A 12,440-nucleotide genomic window follows, 5' to 3' on the forward strand; every position below is an offset into this window, starting at 1 on the left:
TTGTAAACAACCTGTACATTTGGGGAAAAAATTGCGTTTGTTTTGTAGTTACTGCAGATTAATTATTGACGCAGAAATGTGTGTTATTTACAAAAATTGGTGGTCGATATGATGAAAATTTTATCTTTGAAATACAACATATTTTACCATGCTTCTTGTGAGTGGTAAAAATGTGTTGTGTTGTGGGCGGAAGTTAATACGTAATTAATACAGCGTTACGTATTTATGAAAAAGTATGTAGGGCTAGTGCACTGTATTCCGCATTTAATGTTGTATACATACTCGTACAAGGATAGTCCAGGGCAACAAAAATAAATAGTAGTTTTTATAGCACGGCATGTGACTCGACTACCGTCTGATGTGTAGCGGTGTGTGAAATCCACGAGTTCGTATTACCAGCTCGGTAATATCAAAGAATATAACTACTTAATCCACACAGAGGGGACTTTCAAATCTCAAATAGGTATTTGCGATCTTAGCAGATGTATAAAGGGTACACACAAAACAATAAGTTATACAGAGATTTTTTAACGCGGTTCGACTTCGCAAGTATGCAAATTTGCAAAGCATCTGAAGATATGACATACTTGTTTAGTAACATTTGTCAGTAAATGTTGCATTCTCACACAACTTTATTAAAAACTTTGATCCTTAGAAAAATGCGTGAACTGTGACCTGTGATACAATCGTGAGGTTAAGTGGGTACAACAGCTGTTTACTGACGTACACGTTTGGTCATGAGTGAGTCAGAAAGTGACGCTTTTGTAAAATTTTGCGTTTTGTAACGTATTGTAGGAATATATGTATGATTTCTCTGTTGGTTACGTGGATCAAATATGTTTAGGTGGCAAGCGCTTGATCAAACTCTGGAGTGGCCTTTAATGACCTTGACAGCAATCGCGCGAGCACGGAAACCGAATAACATATCTCGCATTACAAGTATAATTTGTTTAGTCAAAGTATATATGTAATATTTTTCAATGAACCGACAAGAAATAACATGAGTAAGTAAGTAACATAGTTAAGATAGGAAAAAATCAAGTGAGAAATAATACTAGTTGTATTATATTTAAATGATGAACATTTCACAGCTAACATGTATAGCTAGCTAACAGCGCGACGTTTCGAATCGGATGGAATGCAAGCCTTGAACGATCCACTAAAGCTGCACATAAATATTGCTCTGCCACTGACAGTTATTTGGTTTGTCACGAATGCTGACGTCACGGGCCAGCACAACCTTTCACTCCCTGCTTTGTCCTTGACTGTGCGAGCAAATTTATGAATCTCCACCCTATTCGTAATTAGGTCACAGTGAAAAGTCGAGGTAAGTTCGTATTAAATACTGAGTATCATTTTTTAGGTGATACAAGATATATATCTACGCACAACAATTGTACCTACTACTCCTTTTATATGAATCTAATATCACTGTAGCAGCATTGAACTTAATATGGAACATGATTTTTTTGCGATTCATTCAGGGTTGCTCTCATAACGAATGTTGCGCACAGTAATGCGTACAATCGCGTCTATATATCTTTTATCACTTAATAAAATCACTACGTTTATTCTGTCTGCTTAGCGACTTTTCCTGTTGAACCAAGTTAGGTAGATGATTTTTTTTTAGTTCGGAAAAGATCACATGACGTGTTTCTCGCTAAAACATCTCAGAGGTGGTCAATGAGGTTGAGGGTGAAAATTTGTATGGTGTGTGTGTATATTTTTTTCCAAATGAACCAATGCCAATTCTGACACGTAAATACTTACAAGTATCTTTTTATACAAGTTTGAATTATTAAGTAAACGTAGTATGTAAATAACTATATTTAGAAGTAAGGTAATAGGTAATAAAACCTTGACGGAAATTGCTCAACTGATATCATAGTACACATATGAACCATGTTAAAAAAGTATCTCTTAATATCTGGCTTCTATTCTATACCGATACTCAATCGGTTTAAAATGACTGAGCACCTTTGGGTAAAATTTGGAACACAGATTCGTCTGGTTTAACATTTTGAATACTTTTTTTTTATTCCGGGAAAGGGTAAGAAGTGAAATGAGGTGTAAAAGGAGGGCGGAAGTTTTTATAGGAGTGCCATTAACAAATTCCACGCAGCCGAAATTGCGGGCAGTTGCTAGTGAAAAAGGACTGACTGCAGAGAATTCATCGCATCCACCACATGCAGTAGTCATCATAATCGATCCGCTCATTGAAGTGTGCCATCGTAATTAGTGAGTGTAGGTACATTGCGACGTCACAATACACGATAATGATTATTTCCTCTTAGCACACGAATCCGGGCAGTACATAAACAGGACAAGTTCACTTGTATATTGTAAAAAAAACACAACGGTTCGTGTGACGTAGGCTCGGAGTCCATTTTCTTCTATCGAATGTTTATTTACAAACACAAAATGTTCACTATAGTGTTTGTTAAATTGGTAATTGTATATAACACTGGCTCGACAATGCCCTCGATAAACACTTGTAACTTCACATCCACAACCGTAATCGTCTAGCTTCTCCGCCATCATACCATTGACAGTGACAGTTACTTTTTTACGGCTTTCCCGCCAACACAAGGACACACGAGACAGCGTATGTATGCTATTTAAGCTACTCGCATAATCGCATACACTACATCCCTCCCTTGAAGTTAAATTAGATAAATAACAACGTATTTTATGACCAAATCAATATATTTCTACAATACTCGAAACAGTCTCCGAGTGAATCATTAACAATGAATATTATATTATTATTATTTTTTTAAGACTCGGAACAGGCATTATATTTTTATAAAGTATGAATGTAATTAACAACAACTGACAAATATAAATAAATGAATCATGGCACAGTAAATCACAACTCGCTAGTATTATCACCTTGTTCCCCATCAGCTCCTTCTTCCTGATCTTTCCTCTGAACAGCTTCCCACTGTCCCTCTACTCTTTTCAGGTGAACTACATTTCTTCGCAGAAATTGCCCAGTTACATCATTCTTCACCGAGATATCCCCTCTATTATAACTCTGTACCGTATGAGGTGTTGGATTGTAGTTTGAGCTGAGCTTATTTCCTTTCTCCATATTCTTGACGTATACTTTGTCTCCTTCAGCAAGACTAGACTCAGTAGCACCTCTTCTTTTATCTGCATATTCTTTCCCTTTTTCTTTCTGTATTTTATCACGTTCTCGCACATCCAGGTCAACATTTGTGCTTTCAAGCCTATCAATAGATGGAATTTTGTCTCTATTCAGCCGTCTAAAGAACAGTTCTGATGGTGACTTCCCTGTGGATGAATGAGGTGTACTGTTATACATTAATAGGTACTCCATCAAACTTTCTTTAATGTCCTTTCTCTCTAAATGACTGATCTTGAGGCGTTTCATTATGTCGCGATTCTGTCTTTCGACCTCTTCATTCATTTGGGGCCAATAGGGCACTGTATTGTGAACAATGATATTGCACTCTTCGCAAAACGATCGAAACTCTTCGCTCACAAACTGCCGGCCGTTGTCTACAGTAATTGAGACAGGGTAACCTAGTCTGCTAAAAATTTCTTTGAGCAGCTTTATAATCTGACAACTGGTTACTATCTTGCTGATCTTAACTTCTTTATAGCGGCTATAATAGTCTACTACAACTAGCAGGTAGTCATTATTAGGTAAAGGTCCCAAAAGATCCATTGCTACATCAACCCACGGAGCTAAAGGAAGTTCGCGTCTCTTCAGGGGTGTTGGAGGATTTGGTAGTCCTACTAGGGTGCAACTCTTGCAGGACTTGACCAAATTTTCTGCATCCTTGTCAATTCTTGGCCACCACACCTTTGACCTGAGCCTACCCTTCATCGCGACAATACCAGGGTGGCCTTCGTGTGCAGCGTCCAGTACTCCTTTCCTCAATTTCTGGGGTATCACAATTCGGTTTCCTCGAAGTAATATATCACCATAGAAACATAGTTCATTCTCAAATATTTTATAACCTTTCACGGTCTCATTCCACTCTTTTTCATAGACTCCCTTTTTAACACCTCTTACTTCTTCATCATTGACAGAAGCTTCAATAATGGCAGACATCGAAGTCGCATGTGGTCTTGCTTCCTCTACAATTTGATGTATATGTTCGTCTTCCCCTTGAGATTGTGCATCTATCAATTTGCATAAGCGGGAGAGTGGATCAGCGATATTCACCTTTCCTGGCCTGTAGGTTACGTTATAATCATATGATTGGAGTCTCAGCACCCAACGCTCAATGCGTGCACAAGGCTTTGATTTTGGTCCGAACAATATTTCTAATGGTTTGTGATCGGTAATGAGATCAAACTTCTTGCCGAAAAGGAAAATATTAAAATGTTCAACAGACCAAACTAGAGCAAGGGCCTCTTTTTCGGTTTGACTGTATTTCCTTTCGCAGTCTGTCAGAGTCCGGTTTCCATAGGCGATTATTCGCGGGCCATTTGAATCAGATTGTATTAAAATAGCTCCCAGGCCAACAGGGCTCGCGTCAGCAATAACTTGGGTTCTGTCATTAATATCGTAATATCCCAGCGACTGTATTTTGCTTAGTGCCTCCTTAAGCTCTGTAAATGCCCTGTCTTGCTCGTTTGTCCAATATGGTTTGATGTCAGCCTTTTTTCCCAGTTTTTTCCTTAACAATTCGTTTAAAGGTTCTGTTCTCGTGGCTAAATTGGGTAACCACTTGTTTACATAATTCACAAGTCCTAAAAAGCTCTGTAGTTCTTCAATTGTTGCCGGAAGCCTAAAGTTAGAAATGCTTTTCATATACTTTGGCAATGGTTTCACTCCATTTGCTGATAGTTCGTGTCCCAAGAAATGGACCTTTGTTACCTTGTATATGCACTTCTGTTCATTGAGTAGTATGTCATTTTCCTTAAGCACTTTCAACACCGTTGCCAGTCGCATGTCATGTTGTTCTTCATTGTCTCCAAAAACCAATATATCATCAATGAAGTTTAGCACTCCGTCACATTTGACTAAGAGTTTTTCTAAAACTTTTTGAAATATCTCCGGAGCACAAGAAATCCCAAACATGAGTCTTTTATACCGGTAGAGCCCTTTATATGTTATAAAGGTGGTTATGTGTCTACAATCCGGGTGTAATTCCAACTGATGGAAAGCGTCCTTTATATCAAGCTTGCTAAAATATTTAGCTTTCCCAATTTCTGGTAATAGTTTATCCATACATGGTAAAGGATGATTTTCCCTTAAAATAGCGGTATTGGCACGTCGCATATCCACACACAGCCGCAAATCTCCATTTTCTTTCATAATTGGCACCATTGGAGATACCCATCGTGAAGGTCCATTAACTTCTTCAATGATATCTCGAGCAAGTAAGTCTTGGATCTTATTCTCAACCTTCTGTTCTATAGGCAATGGTATTCTCCGGTATGGCTGTGATACTACCTGGTGTACATTTTTGTCAATAGGGATTTCTACCAGTACATCCTTGAGCTTGGGAAATGGTTGTGACATAACATCTTCATCAATTTTATTGACATCTACACAAATTTTCAATACACCCAGACGTGTTGCGGTTTCTCTGCCCAGCAAGTCTTGCGTGCCTCCCGCAATAACATAAACTGTTGCGTTTTCTACGCGGCCATTTGCCTCAATTGTAGTTTCAAAAGATCCTTTAATATTGAGCGGAGTGTGGCTGCCATATGCCATAAGAGATCTGGTTGGGTTGGGGGTTTGGTTGGTTGTTCTAGCTCCTAAACTTTTCAAGGTTTCCCAAGTTTCTCCTGTAATAAGGTTGGGTCTGCAACCAGAATCAACCAGCAATTCAGTCTTGATCCCACCTAAGGTGCATTTAATTATGGCATCATTGTCAATATTAAAAACATAATCTACTTCCACTCTTGCTTTTTTGTTTCCCTTTATGTTCCTACTCGAGTGATTATCCAGTTTCCTTTTCATACCACTTGTCCTGCAGTATTGACGGAAATGTCCCATCTTGCCACATGCAAAACAAGTTTTTCCTAATGCAGGACACTCTTTGTAATCTGTTTGATGATTCTTATTCCCGCAACGTCCACAAGGTTTTGTATTATTTCTAATCTGTGTTTCTTCTTTCTTAGTTCTGTAAGCACTATCCTTTTTATTTCTATTATATATGGCATTAACTTCTTGGTTATCTTGCTTATTATCTAGGCTTCCTTGTTTTTTATCCTCATATATTTCTAATTGGTCGGTGACAACTTCCAATGTATTTGCCTCTGTAACTATCTTTTCCAGAGTAATACTGTCACCTATTGTGAGAATTTTCTTACGTAGTTCAGCTGAATTACATTTTTCAGTGATCTGGTCAATCAAGTGGTCATCTTTATTATCAAAACTGCATTTTTCAGTTTGTTTACGAAGTCGGACTAAGAAACTTTCAAACTTTTCTTTGTCCTCCTGTTTGATTAATCTGAACATGTGACGCTCAAAAACCCGATTAGTCTTCGGAACAAAGTATTCGTCAAGTTTTTTTATTGCTATGTCAAAAACATCGACACCCTCTGTAGCTTTAACATTTGCACCAGGTAAGTTGTAGAAAATATCTTGCAGGCTTGTTCCCCCGAAGTGCAGTAATGTAGCTCGTTTTTTTAGATGTGACGTAACATCTGCTGCGTCAAGATATATAAATAACGACCGCTTCCATCTTTCCCATTTGCTGCCAATGGAACTTCGGTCACCATCTAAATCTAACCCCTCCAGGGTCAGCGATGGTTGTTGAGTCATAGTAATATAATCCCGTTAAGGCAACCTGAAATATCAAATTAGTTGGTAACCAATTGGTGAATCACCTGACTGTTTTCAATTTAATGAAGGTTGTCAACCAGTTCCAATTTAATGGAGGCATTCATTTAACTACCAGACAATTTCTAATTTAATGGGGGCCATGTCAACTATTTCCAATTTAATGGAGGTGTTCATTTGAACAACCAGACATTTTCCAATTTAATGGGGGTTATGCCGACCAATTCCAATTGAATGGAGGTATTCATTTGAACTACCAGACAATTCCCAATTTAATGGAGGTTTGTCAACCATTTTCAATTTAATAAAGACATTAATTTGAACTGCCAGACAATAGAATGGTGGTTATGTCAACCCGATTTCGCTTAATAATGTATTTATGAAAATTTGAACTAAATTGAATAACCTACAATAAATATACTTATTATTAGAGATGAACTTTGTTGCGAAATAAAAACCTAACTTATAAAATAAATATGGATTCATAACAACCCGGTAGCCATTTTGTATATTATCACATGAGCATCCTTATGAGAGAATACGTACAACTTTTATTACTTTACAGTAGAAGAAAAGGTAAAACCACATACTAAATGCAATGGTAACGTTGAAATCCACTAACATTGCAAGAATCCCAGTTAAATGAAAAATGAAACATCCATTACTATTTACGCTGTCTAGGTTCCTTACTTTGTTTATATACAAGCCGGGTAAACAACCTAAATTTTGCATTGAAAAGCCCAATTACATAATGATGTACGGAATTTAAGTGTAGACACGATCAAATGTATTGTAAAAGTCGTGTTTTGTATGCGAGGCTTGGCAATCTAACGATATTTTAGTATTATTTTGGAATCCAATTATAACCTTAATTTTCGACCGAAATCGGTCATCCCTTTACTTGAGATTTTAGCAATAAAGCTTACCTTTTTCTCGTCGCCACTTATAGTGTTTGTTAAATTGGTAATTGTATATAACACTGGCTCGACAATGCCCTCGATAAACACTTGTAACTTCACATCCACAACCGTAATCGTCTAGCTTCTCCGCCATCATACCATTGACAGTGACAGTTACTTTTTTACGGCTTTCCCGCCAACACAAGGACACACGAGACAGCGTATGTATGCTATTTAATAAGCTACTCGCATAATCGCATACACTACATCCACAAACAAGCATTACATGATTTTCATGTGGTGACTATGATAGTTAATGCATACATTTGTATATCGATACCCTAGTTCACAATCGTACTAATAACTAATATGCGGAAATTTTACTTGTAATTTAGACTTTATGTCTACACACTACATTACTAAATACAACAAAATTTTCCGCGTAATTAGTACGGTTGTAAGCTAGGGTAGTACTTTGTCATGTCCTATAGGTATAAGAGACGTCCATTACAATGTAATAGCATATCTCTTTCATCATTGTATACCGTTCCAGTGTTATCTTCTATTATTGTCATTGTTCTGCTTATGGTATAGGGTAGCGCAATCTTTGCGTTTAATGTGGTAAATACAACTGATTAAATCTATTAACCATATCAAATTAGTCTTAAATCATGTGTAATTTAATTGTTTTATTGCGTAACGAATATAGTCCAAAAGTATAGAGATATTAAAAGGATCAATTACATTGTGACAACGAGTTACATAATGGGCTACATTAATGAAATATTATATTTAATTATGTTTAGAATAGAAAATAATACTTTATTATTCGAAAACACAAACGTGACAAATCAAATATCATAACAAAAATATAGGAGGAATAAGGTCCCACGAAATCACCTTATCGCATTTGCATCACAGTTGCCAATTTATATATTGTAGATGTGTAAGTATAAATATATATATATATATTGCATAGATCTAAATAAGTAAGGAAAAGCCCATGCAAACAATTCCGACCGAAAAGTCGCGTTAAGCAAAACACAGCGCCATCTGTTGTATAGTGCGTAAACTACGTGGCCGATGTTCAGAGCAAAGATACAATCAAGTCTCTTTGGCCAGAGCTATACGCGAAACTAGACTGCACTCTCGCCTCCAAAAAACGTGTCTAGAATAATGGCTCGAGGGAGACCTTAAGTGCCAATTACATCCACACTTTATCAGGCCTGATATCAGACCCGATTTCGGGGCCGAGAAAGAATATTTTTCCGTTTCACCAAATATCAGCACATCGTTTACAATATTTGAAATGTAAAAAAAATGGTTCGTATGCAAAAATATCCAACATTGAACATTTTTCGCAATTAGAGACAAAGAATTGTTTACATTTATAATAAATTTCGTTAACGATGTGCTGCTATTCCGTAAAACAGAAAACGATTATCAGGTCCGAAATCGGAACTGATTTCCGGCCCGTTATCGGGAAGTGTGGATGTAATTGGCGCTTTAGTCCCTTTAGAATAAATGTCATCATTGTTGCCACAGCTAAACAAGCCATGCTACTATTACATTATTAATATAAATGTCATTATTACTAATTTTGCCGTACTAGTTTAGTAGAGCAGATTGTTTGCCTTGCTTGCCCCGTCAATTGATATCATATTATTATATCGTGTAATATACATAGTTTTAATTTTTTATATTATTTTATTTATATTTTTTGTATTGTTCAACTAACATAGGTAGTTATTAAGATACTCTGAAGCTAACAAGCTATGGATTAACTTGGTCTGAAATAAATGATTCATTTATTTATTAACTTCACTTAAGAATAAGACGACGACGTAAGATTAAGTAGGAATAAGTAGGAGTTAAAACATATTAATATGTGTTACATAAATACATTTATTTTTTAATTACATACAAAATACTTCATAACCAAAGAAGCTTGATTTTCACTAAACGTTAACATTTACAAGGACTGTTCTTAAGTGAGTCAATAAACTAGCCTAACCTCCTTAACCAATAAAAATGACATTTATTTTAATAAATATGGTAATAGCAGAGGTCTCCCTCGAACTATCTCGCTCGGCACGATTTTTGCAGGCGAGAGTGCAGTCTACTTTAATATGTGTCTGTGTACTGCCTCATCGCGTCTCACGCCGTGCAAGGTCAATATGAAACAAAATTATCGTTTAAAATTTGTTTCAAGCAAGAAATTAATGTCATTTGAAATGATTTACCGATGATATGAAATCTCATAATAGTTTTTACACAATTTCACAACACAATTAGGCATTTTTAAAAATTGGCATTGGCATTACGTGACGCGCTTCCACTGCCCAATTCGCCAGACGACTGAGCGCAGCGGTGTAACTAAATGTGATTTTGACACCCATGTATTGGCCCCATTCGTAGTGCTCGTGAGGCCAGTCTTTACGAAGTATATATAGGTCTATGATATATTGTATTATATTATATTGTATATTTGTTAGTGTATTAGGCATTGATTTAAGCAAGAAATATTACTTTGCTAATCAGCGAGAAAATAACGTGCTAGTCAATCAGTGCTAACACGTTATACCACATTTTGGTGGTGGGTTGTTATATTTATTTGCGTATTTATTTTTGCGGTAAGAGGGTGGGAACATTAATTGCATGTAAAAATACGCAAGTAATTATAACGCGTTAGCACTCATTGACTATAGTCTGTAGCTTTAGGTATTTAAAAAAAGGTAAACAAAATCTACCCTCAAATGGCTCCTTAAGGCAGTTGAGGGTAGATGAAAACATTACATGATGAAATAATGTAGGTTTAAAGTCAGGTCGTTTAGTGACAGATCCAGGCGGTTTTGTATTTGGTTGGTTAACCAATAAATATTAAAACTACCCGAAAATGTACAAATTGTTTGTTTACCTTTTTTTAAATACCTAAAGATACAGACTATAGCACGTTATTTTCTCGCGGATTAGCAAAGTAATATTTCTTGCTTTAATTAGCATGGATGTCCGCAAAGTAACGCCAGATTCGATTAATTATTAGGCATTGTTTTAATACTTGTATAAGTAGTATGTGTGTTTGTGTTTAATAGTCTCCATATTTAGCTCCTTGCACTACCTGTTGACTTTTGTATTAGTTGTAAAATGTAAAATGTATAATTGTTGTGTTGGTGTAATAAAGAATATTTACTTACTTATCTCTGCATGTTGCTGGTGACTTCCAGCGCTGATCTTCCGATGCGACCATCAAGTGAAAAAGAATCGCTGAAGGTAACAGACAAAAGAAGAAAGAAATAAAATAACATATAGTGGCCAAATGATTACGAAAGAGTTACACAACAAGAAGATACAACATAAAGACTAAATTAAATTAAAATCACATAATATAAATAAAGCATCGTAAAAAATAGATAAAAGATAACGACTAAATTAAGTAAAGATTATTTATATATCAAGCATCGTAAACATAACGCTGTATCGGTCTGGTCTAACCATACCTTGGCTGAACATTACAGCTGCATATGCAGTTGCATATGCGCCAACGGTAGCTACACGAACTAAAGGCAATGTCAGAATCAAACCAATACCTAACGAGCATACATAAGAGCTATATATCAAATTTACAAGATTGTTAATTAAATACGTTCATCAATACTAACGGCCCGATTCGAAGAATGATTAAGATCGATAACTAAACGACATGTCAACATTTACGTTTATTTCGATTCCGCTGTGATCCCAATAAGATCTACCTACGATGTTTCTAACGTCAAAGTGACATTGGTTGCCCGAATCGAGCTGCTTCTGTCACGTATACGACATATAAACGATATATAAATGAGAACTTATCTAAACCAGAACTTATCGTTATCGTATCTCATTCTTCGAATTGGACCGTCAATCAATGCCAACATCTGAAATCCATAATTATTTTTGCTTTCATTTGTATTAAGTACTTTCATCATATTATACTTTATGTTATAACGAGTTTTTTTTTTACAAAAGCTTTTTTTTTTTATGATTTCTTCCATACAATCATAGCAGGCTATCTGGCCTGGCCGCGTAGACGTTACAATCGTTAACGCTCCATAGCGTATCGTAGTCATCTCTCTATCACTCTTCTTTATTAGTGCGACTGTGACAGTTGAGTTTCGTTCGCCACGGAGCGTGAACGACAGGCACGTTGGCTACGCCGGCTGTGGTGTCGCAGGTCGAGCGCTTATTGTATGCGCCGTTTTACCAGGGGTGCACGCGCCACATTTATATTTGTTTACTGTTGTCCAACAGGTAGTAACTTAGCAAGTTTATTAGAAAAAAGAAAAAAACATTTTCAGGGGAAGTAGAATCGATTGACACCTTTCAAAAGATTCATGCATGTAGCTAATTACGAAGTTAGCCCAATTTTAAGTACATACTCACCTATAACATTCTACCTATATTTTTGTTTGTTTGATTTTCAAATATTTTATAGTTTTTGATCAATTATTCCTACTTAGTGATTAACAACTGCACGTTCCGTATTCAAATATGTAATTTTTAAAACGAACCACTTACCCACAGTAGGTAGGAAAGTAACTTTCCTCCTTTTGATACAAAAAGAAGGAATTAATGAGATTTCACGAATAATATAAACACCATTATTCCTTAATAGGTGTTTTGAGCCACCTTCCTTTTCTTTAGATCCAACCAATATCCATTCAATCTTCCAATAGCCAGTTTCCGAGCTCATTATCGGCGTTTCTTTTGGCTATCACTTTTGGGATTGTACA

The 12,440-nt window shown here is 36.2% G+C and overlaps 1 protein-coding gene across 5 annotated transcripts in view; it reads right to left on the reverse strand.

Annotated features, from left to right (window-relative positions):
* LOC133519756 (cAMP-specific 3',5'-cyclic phosphodiesterase) overlaps positions 1–12,440 on the reverse strand; it is a 588,515-nt gene that overhangs the window by 390,051 nt on the left and 186,024 nt on the right. The gene's annotated exons all lie outside the window — the stretch shown is intronic.

The sequence above is a fragment of the Cydia pomonella genome, chromosome 7, assembly GCF_033807575.1.
Source record: "Cydia pomonella isolate Wapato2018A chromosome 7, ilCydPomo1, whole genome shotgun sequence".
Taxonomy (NCBI): Eukaryota; Metazoa; Arthropoda; class Insecta; order Lepidoptera; family Tortricidae; genus Cydia; species Cydia pomonella.